This window comes from Euprymna scolopes, chromosome 16 (assembly GCF_053919585.1).
Source record: "Euprymna scolopes isolate OS-2025 chromosome 16, ASM5391958v1, whole genome shotgun sequence".
NCBI lineage: Eukaryota > Metazoa > Mollusca > Cephalopoda > Sepiida > Sepiolidae > Euprymna > Euprymna scolopes.
Genome location: NC_136497.1, coordinates 94,607,660 through 94,630,885, shown reverse-complemented (window position 1 = coordinate 94,630,885; position 23,226 = coordinate 94,607,660).

Here is a 23,226-nt window from a genome sequence, read left to right as displayed (position 1 = left end):
TCGATTAATGCTTCTTCTGAAATTTGCATCTTAATTTTTGCTGTGTGTTTCCCTCTTCTGGCAAACATCTCAACTAAGGGCAGATAGTATGTATTTTTTTTATATTAGTTAAACAAAGAGTTATTTTCTTTTTAGTTAAAAGCATGCAGATATTAATTCATTACTCAATGTTGCACCTCATATAGCAACACATATTAGTTATCTATATTTCAATGATTTGCAGTTCTAGTTTGTGATTGATTTTTCAAAAGTGGGTATTCATACAATCAAGTACTTGCTTAAAAGTAAAAACTGTCCCTAAAATGTATTACACGGCATAAACATTTAGAATATGTTTTATTATTATAACATGGTCGATTAAGTGTAGCATGGCAGAGCGAAGGATTAGCAGGTAAAGCAAAATTAGCACAATTTTGATCCTATTCAGTTATGAATTGGACGCAAAGCGCTTATCTTAAGTCAACAGACTATAACGTTTTCTCAATTTTTCTTTTTTTTAATGGATTAAATAAATATGGTCGGTTGGTTCCCATGGAAGAAATATAATTGTTTGTCTTCGGCTAAGCGACCGAGCAGGTACGAACGGCGATTTTGTATGAAAAATTGTATTGTTGATAACATGACATCCAGGTTGAGTTGACTTATGGTGACCCTGATATCGTCAGCAACCGTGGAAATCGAAGATGGTTGCTGGGACCTAAGTCAAAAGCAAAAAATGAGTAATTAGCATTGACCAATCGCTTCCAGGGGGGGATTTCAGGGTTAGCTTTGATTGGTTATTGAAGAGGGTGGCATCTTACAGTTTCAACAACCTACTTCGATATAAAAAGGTTTGCATGAGTGATTTTGACGAGTAGAACGGTAGAGTATCGGCATTAGAGAACAGATCAGAGAGATTGAGAAGCAGACCCAGTCGGGACTGCAGCTAGCCCGAGATTTTACTCTTATAGAAAAATCAAAGCCAATGGTATGAAAATCTGTAATTCTGAAAAAAGTCCTTTGAAAACGAAAGCAGAATGGAATAGAGCAGAACAGGGCGAGAGCCGACAAGATATTCGATCCTGATAGGAAAAAAACAAAAACAAAAAAACAACAAAGCCTATGACACAAAAATCCAAAATTTTGACAAAAGTCCCTTAAGAAGGGATAGAGAAAGGTACCCGTGGTTTATGCAAAAAGAAAATCTTTATTCGCCGTTCCCAGGAAGGAGAAGTAATTCGAAGTATTTCACCGTCCATTCACTGGGAGAATTAGTGTGAGAGAGGAAAGCTTTCCTCCCTCGCTAACAGAGACAACAATTACTGCGACCAGTTGGTCGAGATGTGGCCAAATCAGTGAAAGAAAAGAAAGAAGGGAAGAAATACATAGTTTTTTTTGTGCGGTATTTTTTTTTTTCTCTTTATGAACAGACAAAACTTGTACAAATGTGTTGCATATTCATCGTTAACTATCTATACAATACATATATTTTGGAACAGACCGATTTATCGATGTTTTCTTTTTTTAATGTTTATTTGACGACGTTTCCTCAACAGTAACAAGCAACGTGGACAATCATAAACTGGAATTGTCCAGAACAAAGAACTTTGGATCTTATAAATCTCAGTAACCATTTTGATTTTTGCAGTTTAAATGTGTGTATTCCAACTCAAGTGCTAATCTATTAGCACTTAAAAAATGTTTAACTTGTGAAAATAAAAACACTTATTTGTTTAGCAAAAGTATACATTATTTGGATTCCAATTAATGAGATCTTGTTAACCATTGACTAGTTGGCCAGCTTATAGCCTCAAATAATTGTTACAGTTTTGTGAAATCATAAGTTACTTTTATCAGCAGATTATAGCAAAACATTTCAGTTTTTATTGTATAAAGGAAGATCGGTATTCTGTCTGCATGCGACTAAAGGTCAGAAACTGCATAAGACACACGTGCAAACCTTACATCACTGGATTCGATGTGACACGGACATGATAATGATAAAAATATCATAATATCGATCCCATTGAGGTCACCAGACACCACATTAGTGAAGAGAGGAATTGAAATTCCTTTTGACAGATTGATTGCTGCTATTTCTTCTGATGAGTTAAGGGCATAATAGATTCACTAATTGATATAATAATTAAGTGATTGATTTTGCGCTACGAAACAAATTCTGTCAAAAATTGTATAAATCGACTGATTTAAAGGAATAAATTATAAGATGGTCAACATCATGAATTTTGGAATATAAATTTTTGTCATTCATTATATATATATATATATATATATATATATATATATATATATATATATATATATATATATATATATATTGTCTCTGTGTATGTGTCTGTGTGTGTACATTTCCCTATCAAACTACTTTGTCACTTTTCAGTCTAGAGACTCCAGTTTAACCATAAGGAGTATTGAGATCTGGGAAAATCTTTTTAATCGATTTTCGGTCAGAAATTTCGCTGTCAAAAGGTCAAAGTTTCACGAGTTGACCTTTCAAAACTCTACCAAACTTCTCCGCCAATTTCGGGCCTAAACACTTGAAATTTTAGATGTAGGTTACTTTGACATGAATTAAACTTTTTAATTTGATTTGAGCCCAAAACAATAAATGTTAAGATGTCAAAATTGGTGTCAAAATAATAAAAAAAAAAATTGACCTCTGCGATCTCAACCAAATTACTCAGCCAATTTTTGGTCTAAACATGTAAAATTTTACATAAAGTATAATTCAGACATAGGGCAAACTTTTTAATCGGTTTATGGCCGAAAATTTGGCTGCCAAGCGATCAAAGTTCAAAAGATTTTACCTTTACGGTCTCTAGCAAACTATTCATCCAATTTTGGGTCTAAAACATTTGAAAGTTTACATAAAATGTATTCAGACATGCAGCAAGCTTTTAAATCTGTTTTTAGTTAAAAAAAAAAAACTGGCTGCCAAGAAGTCAAAGTTGAAAGAGTTGACCTTTGCAGACTACCAAACTCCTCCACCAATTTTGTGTCTAAGCACTTATATATATATATATATATATATATATATATATATATATATATATATATATATATATATATATATATATAAAGTTATGAACAGTGTATAGGGCCGTAGCAAAGCTGGGTTGAGCTGCTAGTATATATATTAATATATATAGTTAAGATACTTTTAGTTTAGATAATTTTTTTTAGTTAATTTTTACGCATGTTAAATGTCTACCATATAATTGATTTCGTGTTCAAGATTTCTACATTCTTATTTACACATGATATATAGATCGCGTGTTCAACTGCAATCGGCTGGACGTAAACCCGCCGCGCCCCACCGCAAATAACGTCTGTCTTCGCTGACACGTTTTTGGCTCACTTCAAATACGTTGACCCACACCCGTCACCCTTTAACCTGACTGGTTTTACACATGGCACATATCTATACTTCTTTCTTTCCCTTCTTTTTCTTTCTTTCTATCTCCTGTTTCTTTATATAATTAATTTTTTCATAATTGTTTTTTCCCTCTGTATATAATATCCGCACGTGTCTCCTGAATAACGTATTCTCTTTCTTCATTCATTTTAACTTTCACCATCTGAGGAAACAGACGAGATCTCTCATCTGCAGAAACGATTGTTACGGACTAAGGTAATGTTTTGAGGTTGTAAAATAACATACACACATATATATACATGTTATATATATATATATATATATATATATACGTATTATATATGTATATACGTATTATATTTGTATATATATACGTATTATATATATACCATTATATATATACGTATTATATATATACGAATTATTTATATATATGCATATTATATATATATGTATATATACGTATTATATATATACGTAGTATATATATACGTGTTATATATATGCGTATTATATATATACGTATTATATATATATACGTATTATATATATGTATTATACATATATACGTAATATATATATATATATAAATAAATATATATATATGTATATATATATATAAGTATTATCTATATAATTATAAAACTCAAATGATCTTGAAACGATGTATGTAACCCATTTTCCGGTTTACGACATCTGGTTGCACATGCGCGCATGACCTGCGCACTGAAATATTAACGTTATTATTTCGAAATTATTATTTAACATGGGAAGAGTGGGGTTTAAAATAACTTAAACGTCATACAGAAATGAACGATGTAAAAAAAAGCAGATAGATCAAAATTTGAATTTAACTATAATAAGTATTATGGCATCTATTCAGTGTACATTTACCTATAAGTATGGCCAACCCCTTATAATTCAGTACTGCAAAATTTTATTAAAAAAAATAATCAATTATAATAAATGTTAGAGAATGGATCGAGAGAAAGAGAGAGAGGTGTGTAAATTATATTGTAGACACGCTGACCAGAAGTCAGGGTCAGCTGATCAGATTGCGTGTGAGTCACGTGATCAGGTTAGTTGAATCGAGGAGATTTGTTTTGGACTTAGGAGGCGATGGACGGCTTAACAGTCGTCTCTCCCCTTCACTGGGAGGGGGCGCTGACGTGTGTAGAAATGAAACCAAGAGAAACCACTCAAGCCAGAGATTCACTTCTATCCTTCTGCGAGACATCTGAAGGTGAATAAACTATAAAACCAATTCATCGTTTTGGAGTAATTGAATCTTTGTCCAACAGGTACCAGTCTCTCTCCAAGACACAAGATGAATCCAGATAGACCAACATCCAACACGCATGAAGGTATGTCTGAAAATAGATGACCACACATACACACGCACACAACGGCATATTAACATATCATTTAATAGAAAGAACAACTAGACGATCACACAACGTTCCCCTTTATGATATAACAACACAACATAAACAGAACGACTCATAGAAATCTATTTCTATTCTTTTTCATTTTAATATACTTTCATAGAAATGTTTCTGTAATGTCAAAAAAAACTATTTTCTTTACGTCACAAGTGTCACGCTCATACATTAATTCCATAGCTAATATAACATACTGACCCAACTGATCACGGGTAGTCTAGTATATATATATATATATATATATATATATATATATATATATATATATATATATATATATATTATTTGGATTCATCGGATTATAGTTCGCATCTTGAATGCTATTTTCACAACGTTTCGGTCGATTTAACCTCCGATCATATTCAGTTCGATAGAAACAGTCCTGAGTTCGACAAGATACACCAAAAGAAGGTCGGAGGTTACATCGATCGAAATGTTGTGAAAATCGCACTCAAGATGGGAACAGTAGTCCAGTGAATCCAAATGATACGAATAACCTATCCTAATCTCAAAAATTCAGAAACGTGAAAGAAATACGAAAAATAGATGATGAAAATAAAATTGAATAAATTACATTATTTGTTTTGTCTTTTTTTATATATATTTTCAAATTAATGCTAATCAGTTATGGATTTTTTACTAATGTTTATCCTCTGATGATAAGAGCATATCTTTGAAAATCCAAGGATTAATGATTTGTTATTATTATAATCCCGTATTTGAATTTGATGGATCGGTAAATATTGTATTTAATTTAATTTTCATCATGTATCTTTTCTATTTCTTTAATTGCTCTATCTGGTATATTGAGCTTTTGATTATCATGATAGGTTTCAATTTTAAAGATAATATTTTTTATTGATCTTTGCAATTCTCTCTCTATATATAGAAGATATATAAAGTAATTGCCGTTCCTTTGTTTACATACTCCTTCCAGAGTTTTGGATAATTATATATATTCTGCAATAACTTGGATTATTAGATTATAGCTTTTATACTATTGGAATACAGACAGACTGATGTGATAGCAAGAGTCAAAAATGTAGGAAATAAGTTCAGAGATCTTCTGCTATTAGTAACCAGCAGATCGTTACCGTTATTAACTAAGAGAAGAGACTGTCAAGCATAAATGCACAGTGTGATGATGAATGGAAGTAAAACCTGGTCAGCGAGGGTTGAAGATATGTGTTGCACGAAGAGAAATAATATAAGAATGATACGATGGATGTGTAATGGAAGTCTTAAAGACAGGTTTAGATCTATTGACTTCAGAGGAAAATTACAAGAAATCTGGATAGTATTGGAAAGGGTGTGCGGAACAGAGCACTACTTTGGTTTAGTCACATTAGATTAATTAATATATTTAGGTAACAGAGTCATTCAGTAAAAGAAGCCCAAGAAACACATGGGAGAAAGTGAAACTTATGAATCTGAGAGAAAGAAGGATACACAAAGACCTGTCCAGAGATAGTAAATACATTTGTAAAAGTCGTCCAACACATGCCAGCATGTAAAAGGTATATTAAATCAAATAGATGATGATGATGATGATGATGATGATGATGATGATGATGATGATTTGTCAATGTGAGACAAATAATCCTATGCGATATTGATTTGCACTGGACGTTCATAAAAGAAATAACCGTTTACATTTTTTGGAGATACACTCCCATAACCATATATATTCTGAATCTTCCTTACTCTAGGTATTTCAACAATTATATGTTATTTTGATCAAAGGGGGGCAGTAATATCGGGCTAGACATCTATAAAATGAAATATAAAGTTTTATTTTATTTCATTTTATCTGACTTATGATTTCCTATGAGAAATAAAAAAAATTAACAATTAAAATGATAATATAGGTTTCAGGATTTGGACAGTGGTACATAAGAGTCATCATTCATTTTTAAGGAAAATTGTAGACCTCGAAGGGGCTAAAGATTATAAATTTACCGAAATTTATTACAAATCGGTGCTGAGTACATCTTTGGGTTTCATAAAAAGGTAGAATATTATTAAAGGTAAAAAATAAGATACAAAACATAATATGGTTTTATGATCTGGAGCAGGACATCGGTTTCCTGGACAATACCGGCTCTTATTGCTTGTATGTATATATATGTTAAGAGGTAGTGAGAGATATAGAGATAGTGAGATACAGAGATAGAGAGAGAGAGAGAGAGAGAGAGAGAGAGAGAGAGAGAGAGAGAGAGAGAGCAGGGATAAACGGGGGTTAGTTTTATTTGGTTCTCTTTCAGGTTATTTAATGCCAAATTCAATAATTTTGGAAAAAAGTTTTTATGTTTCAAATATTTTTTTATCTTCAAATATTTATTCATAGTGTTTGGTTTGTTTGTTTTGTAGAAGAAAATTGTTGGTTTTGTTTTTACTTTGCAGGACATGACTGAGTTTTTGCAAAAGGAAAGGAAAAATTTAATATCAATGTTTAGTAAATTTTAAATTTTAATTAAAAAAAAAAAAAAAACTGAACGTCTACTAGTATGTTTAAATTAAATATAATGAAAAACTAAACATATTTTAAAGATATTCTCTATATTTTAACGATATCGTATTGCTATTTATTGTCAGAGGATGAAGTACATGATATCTTATTACTTTAGAGAAAATAATTATTGAGGTGTTATCGCAGATGTATACTTATATATCAGACACGAGCCCACATAACACAAAGTACGCATGTAAACAACACATATGCCCACACTCATAACAAAAGACCAGTCTAGTTTTATGGCATACGTAGGATCCTTTTTTAAACATTAAGTAAATGTGTAATTATACTTTCATTGTTCTAATTTTAAATGAAGAATTCTCAGTGTGTTTCAGATACCCTTGATTTTATTTCCCTTTTTACTATCTTTCTTTATCTTTCTTTTAATGATATCGAAGCAGTAGCAAACTTTCTATTAAAAGAGACAGAGGGAAGGAAGGTAAATGAAAAATAATAATTACTCTTTATGAAATCAGTTTTTAATGTAGAGATAATACAGCTCACTAAAAAAGGCACTCTAGATGGGAACAAGAATAGCTTAAAGTACTCTTAACATGTCATCCCTATTTGATCGCGGGTTACACTGTACATTAACACAGGCTCTAATTTGGGACCAGAGAAAATCTCTCTTATATCTGTTTTTCTTATATCCGAGTTACAATGTATAATCACCCACACATTCGGTCCTGTGATCGATGCCCATACAAGTTTAAGAATAGGGAGGAAAAACGGAGCTTGCTGAATCAGTTCAAGGCTCCAGTCGGAAAACATCAAAGAAGAAGAAGAAGAAGAAGAAGAAGAAGAAGAAGAAGAAGAAGAAGAAGAAGAAGAAGAAGAAGAAGAAGAAGAAGAAACAAAGAGAAAATGTCCTTACCGTTTTACACATAATGTTTGGGCTAGAAGAAACTCCCTGAGAAAATATTTAAAATGTTTGAAATGGTCGCTGTAGACAACTTGCGTTATTTTGAAATGTTACACTGCCACCGAGAATTTATAGAAACTAAATTGAAACTGACCACCCAAGCTGCTACCTGTCAGTATTTGCTTCATCCATTTGCTGTGATCACTACTCAACATACTGCCAGAGGATTGTGAAGTACCAACCGCTTTTAATCAGAACTTAAACATACTATTCATTGGAATCACCTTCGTTTACACATTGACTTTTATGTGGAATTAAACGCATGTTTTTCACATTACTGAACTATCGAAACTTACTGATGATTACTTTTTAAACCACCTATCGCCATCGACAATCCTCATTTTCTCATAAACTCTTTTAAGATTTTAAAATTCGATCTTTGCTCAATGTATAAAAATGGTATTTTTCCATATTTCAACTAACCTTTGTTTTATTTTTTCATTATATATTTCTCTTCTGTACTTTTATGTAAATAAATAATTCTATTTAAACTTTAACTTAGTTGTTTTGTGTTATTTCTCACTTGTTGGTTTTCTGCTTTTCTTTTATACCCAGTGTCCAGATCTGGAGAATACCCTTCCCCCATATTCTTTTATAGTTAATATTTTGAAGTCGAGAACCGGGATCACTTCCGGATTTCATACACTTTTTATTATCATTTTTGCGCGTGAACTCTCGTAATCCCAACGAAGGTGGAGCATGACAGTTAACATAATTTTGTGGTGACATCCACTGTGTATGGTTATTGCGTTTGAATTGATGGTGTCATTCTTTATTGACATTATCAGATTGCATGGTGATCCCACCTCTTCATTAATGACAATAACACGAAACAATAACGTTAAGAACTTGATTTGCTACCATCACTGCAAGCATTTTCCTTCCTCTGTGTACCTAAAACTAAATGGAGTTCCATGAAGAGAGTTTATTTCCAAGAACCTCGCATCTGTGGAACACACTGCTGCGAAACAGCTTCCTTCCCTGCAAATTATAAGATGATCGCCTTTAAGTCAACTGTCAAAACATACTTTCTCAACCGTTCTCTTAAGTAATAAAATGTTGTCTTTTCAACCCTATTATATTATAGCTCAGCATCTAGATTACAATCTCATTAACCTTTATCATCAAGTCGCTTATGGCCTTGATTAATTGTTAAACATCTGTATAAAAACAAAATAACAATAACAAACAAGCAATAAATAGATATTCTGATAATTAAATAATTATTTATCATTTTCATAATTACACTGCGCAATATATATATATTTTTGAATCATATAGAAATTAACCAAAATATATGAATAAAGGAAATCCAAAACTATGTTAGTAATGCATAAAATGTATTATAAAAAAGTGTATATATATATCTATATATATATTAACTTTTATATATTTTTAATAAATAAGAATGTGAATACATAAACTACTAATAATAGTATGGGGTAGTAAGTAGTAAAATGGATTAATCCTTATCGTATACATACAACACTGGTAAATTAAAAAATATATCCATTTTGAATTTGGAGACAGGGACGAATCTCAAAAGTAAGGAAGACATTTTTTATAACATGAATAGGTTAGCCAAATTAATCATGAGTAGGTAACTAGATCCAATGTCTGGAATATTTTTTATTCTTGTGATTAAGGGTGGTGGTGTTTGATCAACACTGCTGGGGAACCATGGTTTGATATACTGTTTTGTTTTAAACAGTGTTTCATAGTAAACAACTCATGATCTCTTAAATTAACATTAGGGCTATTGTGAATTCGAGAGAGCAAGTTGATGCATTGATTGCAGGTGATTACATGACTTACTGATTAAATAGTTTTCCAACGAATGATAAAAAGACATAAAAATTAAAAACATTTTTTTTATATAGCTTTAAAAATTAAAAAACTTCCAAGACTATATATATATATATATATATATATATATATATATATATATATATATATATGTATGTATGTGTGTGTGTGCGTGCGTGCGTTGATATGTATGTGCACATAGGTGTGCGTATATGCATGTATATATATTAATCATTAAAATAAAAAGTTGTGTCCCTTTAATCATTATGATAAAATTATCTCCTTTCAAATAGATAATATTAAACATATCAACTGTGTTTATGAGAATGGCGAAAATAAAATAAAACTTAAACAAAATGCAACCTTTGTTACAAATACACTGAAAAATGAATAAATAAATGAATAAATTAAAATAAATAATATTGAGCATTAATACAGGCCTTACATTATTGGATTTAAAGAATAATAATAGATTTTAAAACAAAATAAAATCAATTTCAACTTCTTTTAAATTTCTGCGAAATTTCTCATGTTAACCCTGTTTGCACGTTGGAACTGAAGTCGAACATATATCATATATCTGAGAAAGAAATTTTTCCCGAAATATCATACAATACGGAACTTCTATCTAACAATACTGATGTAAGTAAGAAAACAATGAGAGTACAAAACCTTAAAAAATACATATATATTGTATTAATAAAATGTGGTTACGCATACGTCTCTATATATCGCTATATGTCGTAATTTGTTTCAGTTTGTGTCTGTTACACCTCTGCATTTCATTGCCGTCAATTAATTACTTTTATCAAATGTGTACTGTATGGAAATAACTCACTGTATAACCCCCCCTCTCTTTCTCTCCTCCAAATGTTTGGTTTCCGCTTCTAGTCTAGTCTGAAAGAGCTATTAACAATGTTTTTTTAGGCAATCACATAAGAATATTGAGCGAACTGAGATGAAAAGAAAAATTGCTTGAAACGAAAATGATGCTGGCATAAAGATAGATGGAGGTATAAATGTTTATAACATTAAAGAGAAACGGTTTTATTTATTCATTTATTTTTAGTGATTTTATTCTTTCTTTTATCAAACGGGAATAAAGGGTTTCACTGTAGCACCAACCATGCGGTTCGGAGCCAATTGGCCAGATTATTTTTCCATGATGAGACCAAACAGTTCATAATAAGGGGAAAAAAAGCTTACCAAGTCTAATTCTGATAATGAAATCATAATCGATATGTTATTGATTCATTAATTATACATAACTAACCTGTGTGCGCGGCCTTGCCCGGGTGTTTGGGGGTGTGTATTAAGCAAAAAAAAAAAAAAAAAGTGGTAATAGGCAGGCAGGCTCGAACCTGTACTGCTAAGGAGGAAAAGAACGTGAAAAAAAATTGGCGTCTTTGCCGTTGCGTCCATCGCCAAACCGGAAGTGACGAATGTTTAAATTAAGGCTAGTCAATCAAAAACAGGGGATGACTTTCGAAAATATCGACGAAAAAATCGACCCCTTCCTATAGAAAAGTGCCCAGTTTAGTGTGAAAGAATTAATGTTTTTAGACAATTTTTCGATGTTTGTCGTCCGAAGAGTCATGCGTCAAAACCATACCGATATCGCGAAAATCCGTCGCCTCTGCCGCAAGATTTAGGCAGACATACAAACATGCATATATACATACATTGAAACAGGCAGGTGAGATTTATATTATATATGAAAACCACAAATAAATACAGACTTACGTGTATATTTTTGTATGATAATATGTGTATCTCATCCTGTATACATATGTACACACAAAAAATATGTCTATATAGACAAAGTTAGGTATCCGTATATGTTTTATATTTGTTTGAACAAGATTTACTTTAAAATTAACTAGTCGATAACTATTAATTTTGAAATACAGCTATAAGGCAGAAGAGTGTGTAACGTGGGCTATATTAAGTTTCATTTATTTTTAAGTTTAAGGAGCAAATAAGAAATGCAAACTCTTCATAAAAAATCAAATACTTCTGATTTTTGTTTAACAATAGGTATCAAGCATCAATTAATAATTATTCCTCAAATTTCAGTTTATTTTGGGCATTTTAATTAGATTTTAAGCGGGATAATAATCGCCGATTTCAATATTCATATAGTTTAGATTTGCATTAAATTTAATCCATAGTAATTTGACACGAATTAAACGATATTCCCTGAATTTAAATTTCTTAGTGAGACTCCAAAAGCATAAGCCTTGAATTTAGACATTTTGTAGAGTCAAAATAATGTAGTGACTTTTGATCAAAATTGGAAAAACGATTCTAGACGTCAGCTTTAGTTTCATTAGATCATGATTTTAATCTTTGTAAGTGAACATAAAATTGCGGAAAAACCGTAATGTTGTTGGATTTGTTTTCCCCTTGTTTAAATAAGTTTTCTTCAAATTATATATATATATATATATATATATATATATATATATATATATATATATATATATATATATATAATACAAAGCTGTGTGTGTGTGTGTGTGTGTGTGTGTGTGTGTGGCCACGAATAGGCTCCTATATGGTTGACTATTTTAAAAAACTGATTATATATAATGATAGAAGATGTATCGAGGATCAGGAATGGATATGTTTGATCTGGCAGAACGGTGGTTCATAAAAATTGTGGGGTCTGCGTTCGCACCTGGCCCCCAAAGTATGGAAATAAAAGATGGAAAAAAAAACGTTTACAAGGGTTTTTGATACAGATGTACATAAGAATACTTTGATAAGTATGTTTTAACTTAAATAGGGATGGTCTAATAAAATTGTGAGGTCTGCGTTCGCACCTGTACTCCATGGAAACATGGCACAAACTTTAACAAAGACTGTTCATATCTATCTGCGTAAATATATTTTGATAATTATGTTTCAGTTTGAAGTAATATGGTATAATAAAATTATTGGGTGTTCGTTCGCGCCCGACCTCCATAGAATGTAAATATGTCACAAAGTTTAACAAGGTTTTTTAAAAGGGGTGAGGGTCCACAATAACACCTTAACTTTAATCTTAATTCACGTTAGCTTTTATTTATTTTTTTGAGTTGAATCATATTGTGTCGAATAAATTCACCTCATAAATTCACGTTTTTGTTAAAGTGAAAGCCAAAAAAAAAAAAACAAGTCGGAACTTCAGACAATTCTCGACACAAATTTTGCATAACTCTGTTTTTTCCTTCTCCACTTGCACGTGGCACTCTTTCGAAAATGGATAAATCGATAAATAATAAAAAATAAGAACGTTACTTGTTATCGTGTCAAAGAAGGAAAAAATCCCGCTCACGTGATTACTTGTCTTCTTAAAAACATTTACATAACCTTTTTATTCTCATTTATATATCTATTTAAGCTTTTTTTTGTCAGTGTATTAGAAGGAATTCAGTTGATTACAACCCTTTCTGTGCGTTCTTTACATTACAATAGTATAACCCTGAATCCGAGGGCACAATACTACACCGTTCAATACTGTAAAACTGAAACGAAGCTGTTCTGCTTGAAAAGGGCGCCATTTTCTTCTTATTCATATTTATATCGATTATTTGCTTTAAAAAACTAAAGTAATTACGTGTTTACTGTTTTAATATCCCATTTTGGTGTTTCAGATTATTTTACTAAAGTAAGTAAAGCTTCATTATTTTTCAAAACTGTTTTTGTTTCTTTGTTTTTCGATATTTCGTCGATATTATTTAGTAAGAGTGTTTAGCAGAAAAGCCAACAAACGACTACCCGAAAAATAAATATACAAGAAATAAATGTTACCATAGTCAGTAAAAGTTCAGTTCATGTTTTTTTTGTTTTGAAATAGTTTTTAATGCTCTTTACTTGAAATAATTTCAGCGAACCGAAATTAAAACGAAATTTGTGGCGATAACTACTTAAATGAATTTTTATATAAACTATACATTCCATAATCGAATATTCCTCAAGCACAAAATAAGGGAAAACATTAAAATATGTTTATAAATATTCCTTACGTTGACGAAACTCTCTGGAATTGTTAACACAGAATGCTCAGGTGCCCCTCCTTCAAATTGAAAACGGGGCTCTCCATTTCAAAGTCGCTGCCATTTAGATTTTTTTTAAACCGATTCGTGAATTAAAAAAATAATTTATTTTGCAAACTACTTAAAAATACAAACCAATGAACTTTTCTACCATAAAAGTAACTCCTATTGACTATGGCACCATTTATTTCTTGTATATTTATATTATTATATATATAACATTTTCTCTTTGTAAGGAAACATCATTTTGTTGGTCACTCTTGGCTACGAATGGAAACAAAGTTGATATAAAAAAATATATTTTCGCGAAAATTATCTTTACTTTCATCATATTTTGCTTAGGGTAAAATTTTTGAGTATCAAAACCTATCTCTTTACAACCCCCTCCTTTTCAAAACCTATCATAATTTCATCAATCACAGTTCATCTTCTGTAGGCTGTTTTTGAACCCAGTAGTATAATATAAAGCTGGACGTCTGTGTGTGTGTCTGGTCACGAATAGGCTCTTATATGGTTGACTATTATAGAAGACTGATCACATATAATGATAGAAGATGTATCGAGATACAGGAATGAATATGTTTGATCTGGCATAATGATGATTCATTAAACTTGTGGGGTCTGCGTACACGCGCCTGGTCCAATAGGCAAACACTTTAATAAAGACTTTTCATATCTATCTGCGTAAGTATACTTTGATAATTATGTTTCAGTTTGAAGAAATATGGTATAATAAAATTATGGGGTGTTCGTTCGCGCCTGACCTCCATAGAATGGAAATATGTCACAAAGTTTAACAAGGTTTTTTTAATATAGATCTACAGAATATTGTGATAAGTGTTTCAGTGTGAATAGGTATGGTATAATAAATTATGGAGTTTATCTATTTTATTTTTACTTTCATCATATTTTGCTTTGGTTTTGATGCCCCCAAATTCGAAGCTATCTCTTTACAACCCTTCCTTTTCATAACCTATCATACTTTCATAAATCAGAGTCCATTTTCTGTAGGCTGTTTTTGAACCCAGTCAACGACGGGTACTTTTGCTAGTATATATATATATATATATATATATATATATATTAGTTTTGATCGCACTAATATATATTAGGTTCAATGCAATAATGGATAGAGAATTGGCTCTAATAATAAATACGTAATCTGCATGAATTAAAAATATCATATTGAAGCGTATCTTACGACTGGACAACGCCAGGCGGCCTGCTAGAGAATATATATATATATATATATATATATATATATATATATATATGTATGTGTGTGTGTGTGTGTGTGTGTGTGTGTGTGTGCGTGCGTGGGTGTGTGTTACAGCTCAGATAACATTCCTTAAATGTATTTGCAGATCAAGCACAAATACACCATTTTGGATTAGTGAATGTTAAAATTAGGCAAACATGTTTAGATATTCTATTTCCTATCCATCCTAAATATGACAACAATACCTTGTAAATGAGCAAATAGTAGATTTACATATATACAGAATCCTATCATGTTTCAGGAGATTTATAGCCAAATAGATAGAGAGAAACCGTACTGTCTTAGAAGATTCTCCCCAATTTCAGACCTTACTAAAATCAATTTTGCTTTAGTCATGCATGTTGAGGTCGAATGAAGAACAAATCGTCAAAGTGTAACATCATATCAATTATATATATTATTATATTTAGATTATTTTAACGACTGTTCTCACTTTGTGTTATTTTCACAACGTTTAAATCAATGTAAACTTTAACCTTCTTCAGATGTATCTTGTCAAACTCGAGAATCTTTCTGTCGAACTCGTAAATACTTGATAAGAATCAGTTGTAAAATTACACTTTTCTGGAGGTTAAAAAATCAATCCTCACAGAGGATTACACTCAAAATACGATTGCGAATTATTTAGGACCTCTTCCCTATTATCGGTGACGGAATGAGAGCATGCTACCCCCGTAGATTAAAGAAAGGATTCTTGAGTTTAACAGAAATATTCCCAAATTCAATAAGATACACTTGAGAAAGGTCGGAAGTTATATCAACCTAAACGTTATGAAAATAACATTCAAGATGAGGACAGTAGACTGAATAATCAAAATACAGTAGGACCCCGGAATACGGCATTAAAAATTAGTAACAAAATACAGTACAGTATATAATACATATGTATATAATTAAATAACATAAATAACACCGTAAGGCGGGGGGGGGGGGAATACCGTAACCAGGAGCCAGAAAAACATCGTGTTTCACATCCTAATCTGAAAAAAATGTATCCTAGGGCCATAGTTTCTGGGGTTCTATTGTAATGTGAATTATTAATCCTCATCTAAAAAAAATCAGAATACCAAATCAATTAGTGTAGTTTATTCGTTCCCTTTTACAATATTAGACTACAATAATTTCTTCTTTATTCATCGTGCTTTGAATTTAATTAACACGCACATACACATACAACATTTCTCATTTGCCTTTCTTTACGGAACTATTTTTGAGTAATTACAATTAAAAAAAAAATCTAGTTGGCTTTAAATCGGCTATCTAGACTATCGCAGCAAGTGTATCAGTGAAAATTTGCGTGCAGACGTTGATAAATATTGCCTTAAATTCCATATATATTTTTTCAGTGTCGTTATACATGATTCATTTACATATTTATATAAATATACCAACTTCCCTTCCATTCCATATATATTGTTATATTTTTCCTATGTGTAGTGATGAATCTATCGATTCAAATAATTTTATATATATATATATATATATATATATATATATATATATATATATATATATTATATATATACGGATGCTGATGATTTCCTGAGCTCAAAGTTTGATACACAATGCGTTCTAGGATTAACAGTAAAACTATTTTCTTGTTAAATGTATATATTCTATTCAACCTCCAAAAATAAAAGCATGCCGGCAAAGTTTAGAGATAGTTTTGATGGTAGCACTCCCGTCTTTGTATCTCTCCAAATTTAGAGTTAAAAGAAAATAGATAGGTGGCTTTATTTTTGGAATGCCCCTCCCACCTCTCCGTATGATAATGCGTACTTCAGATACCCATGCACAGCCACAGTTCATTGCTTGCAAAAATGCATTAATAATGCTGGTGACTATGTAGATAAATAAATTATGGAGCACAAAAGGTCACTTGTTTTAATGGCTATAAATTTCCGTCTGCCTGCTTCCCACCTAACTACAACTTGGACGTTTTCAAGTTCAACGTTAACAAATTCCTAATGAACCGCCCCCTTAAGTAAACACTTCATCAAATCTCCACACTAACGTAATGTACTTGCAATAACCCTTATCCCTGAGTGGCTTCCGGGCCTTGATAAATGGTGACCACTGTGTAAAAAAAAAAAAAAAAAAAAGCAGCGAAAAAACAAAATAGTCTACTGATCTTAAGTCTTATGTAAAAATTGAAACTGGGTTAAACTGAAACGAAATACGAAACCAGCAAGCACACCAAAAGTTTTACTTTACATAAACTTTTGAAAGAAATATTTTTTTGAAACTTATAAAACGATTTAAATTTCGAAGTAAAATTATTTTGTAAATAATTGCACAACATTTTAAATTCGTTTTAATTGTTAACGATTCAGTATATTTTTTTTATGTAAAAACAGAAACTGGGTGCGCTACTTTCGCATTTCGTTTAAGTGTTGCGTAAAACTTGAAATCAGGCAGCCATTTTGTTCTTCGCCGTAATCTTTAAACTTCATCACATGCATGTGTATGCCTTGCATCCTCTAATTGATGATCATGTGGATGCGAATAATTGAAGATGGATTTGTTTAGGTAAAGACTGTTTTCATATGATATGACGAGGAAACAAAGACTGTATGAATCAAGGTGCCAGGATACATATCTACTTTTCTACTCCTTCAACGGCAGAGTTAGACACATATTTTAAGGCAGAGAAAAATTCAGGATCCCCAAAAAGGGAAACCTGGTTGAGAAAAAAAATAAAAAATAAAAACAACAATCGCTACAGTCTAGTTCACTTACTGAGAACAAAACAGATAGTGCACTTTGATCGCAGCCTGAAGAAAAAAAAGAAGCGATTTTATCATGCGAGGCTTTGAATTTGAAAAGCAGTATGAATACAACTGAAAATCTTCAAGAATAAGAGTGTAGAAATATTTTATATGAATCTTTGATCATGCGTGTTTTACAGACAATACTAGCTGATTAGCCCCATTGAAAAATGCTAAGTAAATAGGTGATTCTATATGAAACATATCTTTCAAGGACATTCTTTGATTACTTATAAAAGCTTAATATTGAGAGTAGAAAAATAGAAATACATTAACGTTTTTTTTATACTTTTCTATAATATTATACGGATAATTGTGTCATGAGTTTTTCATAGATTGTATTAAAATAACTCGCACAGGTATAGATTTATTTAGTAGTGAAATCAGCTTATACTGCTTGTTAATTCATCTTGAGATGAGAAGAGTAAATTGAATAATACAGTTAATACAAATCAGCTTATGCTATTTCAAAATCTGCAATATGCAAATTTCATTAGTATCTCCAGCTATCAAACCCTTTGTAGGTCGTATATTGGTTTTAGAATAGTACCTCTGTCACTAGAATATGGAAGATAGGAATGCTTGTGCATTGTTAGCAGTTTCTGTGGATGGCATTTCTTATGGATGGCCTAAATAAATTAGTGCTTTTTGGCTTGCAAACTAGCTGAAGTACCCGGCGTTGCCAGGTAGTATTTGTATATATTTAAATATTCCGTTCGCATACATAATTATCTTATTGATTAAACGAAATATAAATTCATAATGGCTTCTTTTTCCACATTCCCTATGAGGTAGGAGCGGTAGGTGCGTTTTATTTTATAAAGGGCCCGCCAGTAACGCTAATCCTCTTTTATTGTTTAATCTGTTACCTTTTTGTCCTACCTTCTGTCAAAATATCATGCAAGAATTGCAATTATAATTTTATATCATCGTGCATATCTGGAAACTGTTAAATCTCCTTTTGTTTTAACTGTTTAATGTATAATATATATAAAGATTACATTAATAATCTATTCTGTTAATGAAATAATTAAAATTTAGTTTTCAGCAGTGCATATCTAAACACTGGTAAATATACCTGTAGCATTAATTTTGAAGAATCTCTACATAAACAACATTTGAGGTGTGGCCTCTAACAGATATATAAATGTACAGTTTTTTTAGGATTTCCAATGCGTGAACAACTAACATGCAACTAGAAACGCAAGGTGTCTGAAGATTAACTCCAATAACTTTGAGGTTTTGTCCTTGAGCTTTATTTATAGACATGGGAAAACTAATTTTTATTGGGAATTGTAAACGCTTGAACTGAAATGGCATATAAGAAGGAATAAGGGGAATCTGAGGAATTAACACGGTTTCACCTTTAAAATTTCCAGTTATTATAATGGCTTCCAGAACATTAGTTTTCAAAGATTTTATTGTTAATCGTGTGCCATTACACAGTTTTCATAGATCAAGATTTCTTAATAATATGACTGCAGCTCCTTCCTTCAATATTAGATTATGATGTGGTATCCCAGGCGGTTGTAGTGAATTCTACAGGAAATTCTACTGCCTGATCTTCATTAATAACACAATCAATGGATTGATAATCTTGAACTCTTGCAAAAGATTATAATTAATCATATCAAAAGCATAATTTCTAGGGGCCAAGATTGCTCTTTCACAAAGCCATCCAACATTGCAGAAATCTTTAGCAATATCTGGGAAAACCTTAGTCATCAGGTCACCAATTGATTTTACTGCGTGGCCACATGGTAATTTTTGCAATTAAAGATCTCTTTTTAATGCTATTGAACCAGTGCCAATGCAAACGAGGTGATTTGAGAGAAATGCTGAAGACTGATCATCAAATAAATCTGTCCCTGATAATAATATTCTCCAAACTGAAAACCAAAAACGTGGTAACCATGCAGTATTACTTATGTGCCAAATTTGCATATCACATTTTAAATGGAAAGAAAGAATTCAAGACTGAATCACGCGTTCGGTTTCCAGGTTTGATAGATAAACCACTTATTGCAGACTATAACGTTTTGTTAAACCTATCTCCCTTTCTTGCCATTCTAAGGGTAACTTATAGTCATATCGTAATAAATATTAATAATGTAAAATTCTGGTGGAGGATGAGTTCGGAATACGATGTAAAAAGAATGAAATTATACTTACAATATTGTAATGACTTGGCAACTGCCGCTTGGCACTTCTACCGGCAGGAGGTGCTTGAACATAAACTTTATAAAATTTATTGTTTTTGAGCAAATTCAAATTTTATTGAACTTCGTTTAAAAATAATGGGCAACAGAACTTCTGTAAATGTTTGAATTATTGCTTTCATGTCAAGCTTTCATTTGGTTGATTTCAGTCTCGGGGCAATTTTTGGATTGTAAATGTCGAATTTATACAGGTTTTTGGGTATGCTGACAACGAATACCACAGTTAAATTTGGGACTGATAAATCGTTTACCAAAATATGAAAACATATGATATCCAACACGAAAGCTAATGTAATCTCTGACAGCCATTTTGTTTTCACAACAGAGTAGTTAGTAATGCGCATGCGTGTAACTGAAGTAGATAAGAAAGCAAATATTATTTTACTCCCCCAACGGAAAAAAATGGGGGTGTTTATTCTGAAAGCTGTTCTTAATATAGGGAAGCTGGAGGGTTATTCTTAACATGTGGAAGTTGGGGATGCTTATTCGGAAAGCCATTACGCATGCGCATTACTAATTTCTCAGTTGTGAAAAATGGCTGCCAGGGATTATATAAGATTTTATATTAGAAAACAAATGTTTTCATATCTGGTAAACTACTTATCAGCCCGAAATTTAACAATAATATTCGTTGTCACCATACCCAAAAACCGAAAAAAGTCTATATTTCGAATGTGAACAGTGAGTTGTAGTTAATGCAAAAAAAATAAAAATAAATAATAATACCGAAAAATTTGTATTTTAGTCAGAGAGACTAATTATTCAAAACATGAGGAGGCTTAATATCCAATGTGTCGTAGACGGTTTAATAGCCTCTACTTCTTGGGGAATTCATTGTTCAAGGCGAAATTTTTTCTTTTGACCGGCAAGAAAAACGTTTTATTGCCATTTTCACGAGAATTAAATAAAACAAATACTTGCATGGGCACACTCCGCCACAAGTAATTACTTTGGACCCCTCTTGTAATAATCCATCAGACAAGAGGCGATATTGTCCCAGGGGTTTCTACTAGTGTTGTTAATCTGATGAACTGTCTATTTTGAAGAGACTACAGGTAAAACAGCTCAGCAGTTCTTTTATATCGTGGAAAAACAATTTGAGTGCTACTATTTTGTTGCCCGTAATATCTTTGAATGACGTTGACTCTCGGTAAATAATGTTCTAATACTGGGAAAAATAGAGTTGCAACTGGTACCTGTTGCAGTGTAGCTGAAGTTGTCGTATCCAGTGAAAAATCGCCCGCAGTTGCACAGACATTTGTGACTGGGTCGGTTGGCGAGGGTGTCCTCACTTAAGGACTAGCGCTAGAGTACCCTGCCTGATTTTGGTTTCTTGGTTTGTGATCTACTTTTGTTTTCTCTACAACAATATCGGTTTGTTTGCGCTTTCTGTTTGGCTTTTTGTGGCCTCGAACAAGAAAAGTTTTTCTTTACTTTTTTTCAAGGCATGGATGTCTGTTGTACTTTTTATTTTTGTTTTTGCAAACATTATTAATTGGCTAGTTCGATGGTTAGTTCCATATTTTAACTTCATGAATACAGTCCGAGCCGAGTAGGTTAGTGGTATTCATTAACTTTTGATTTTTTGGTCTTTCCCAATAATGTGACGTTCGCTAAAAATTCACCTTCGAAGTTAATTTGTGTGCCGTTAACAGGCTTTGCTGTTTCGCATGTTCTCAGCATTGTGGATATAATCAATTTCTTCCAGGCACTTAAATTTACTATTGAAAGGTCTAGAAGTGTAAGCCATTTTGAGTTTCAGAACAGTTTCAGATGGTTCGCTGTTACACACAAGTCCTGGTAGGTGACTTGTTTGTAGTAGACAGTTCCACAGAACAAAATATTCTTACCGTGTCGAAACCCGGGAAAAGATCATGTGAAATTGCTCCAGAAAAGGTTTAATATTTATGAAGCAATTCTGGTTTCTGATTGGTTGGTAGCAGAACGTGAATTAATTTGATTCGTCAGTTCTTAGCAGCATCGTTTATAAATAGAATCGTCCGACTGTGTGGGATCATACCCCATTAAAAGGTCCAAAATATTGCAACAAAAGGTATACACCTGAATCAAGTTGCATTTTTATTTCTTTATCATGAATTCTTTTAGTCACATGTTTTCGCACACTTCTTCGTTATTTTCAATCTCCGCCAAACATACTTGGGTTATGTATTTAATCTTATTTCTGCAATGAATGCCTTTATGTCCTATTTTTTACATATTAAACATTTTCTTGATAAATATGGGCAGCCATTAACCCAATGTCAATTACCCATCGATTTTTCTTTCTTCAAATTCTTTTGTGTCCATATATGTATTCTTTTATCCTAACTTGTTTTTTTAAATTGTCTGTCTGTTTTTTTAACTGCACGTCTCCAGCTACGATATCTATCAAATCTTTTTTTTTTAATAATTTCTATTTTCTTGCAGTCTTCCATTAACTTTTATAGGGTTAGGTTTGTTTCAATTTTCTAATTTTGTTAGGACACACCTCCTAATTTCTGCATCTTGACCAGAAGTAAATCCTTGCGTAAATACTAAACATTTAAAAGTGTCTGCACTGAGGTCTGCAAGTTTGAATTCGTCGCAATATTTATTTGTCATGGCTGTGTATGTTGTGAAATCATCTTTGTCATTCTTCTATGAATTCAGACATAACTAACGCTTATGGAATAAAAAGACTTTCAGGCTAAATAGTTCTATAAGAAGTCCCACAGCAAAAAATAATTCCGACGTTTTATGAGGTAAAATAAAATCCACAAACTTGTTATGCTCGGTCGTCTCTAGTTTCCTTAACAGTAAACAAAACTTTTTCTTGCCCAACCACTGTTTGCAGACGAGATTAAGCTTCAAATGATTTAC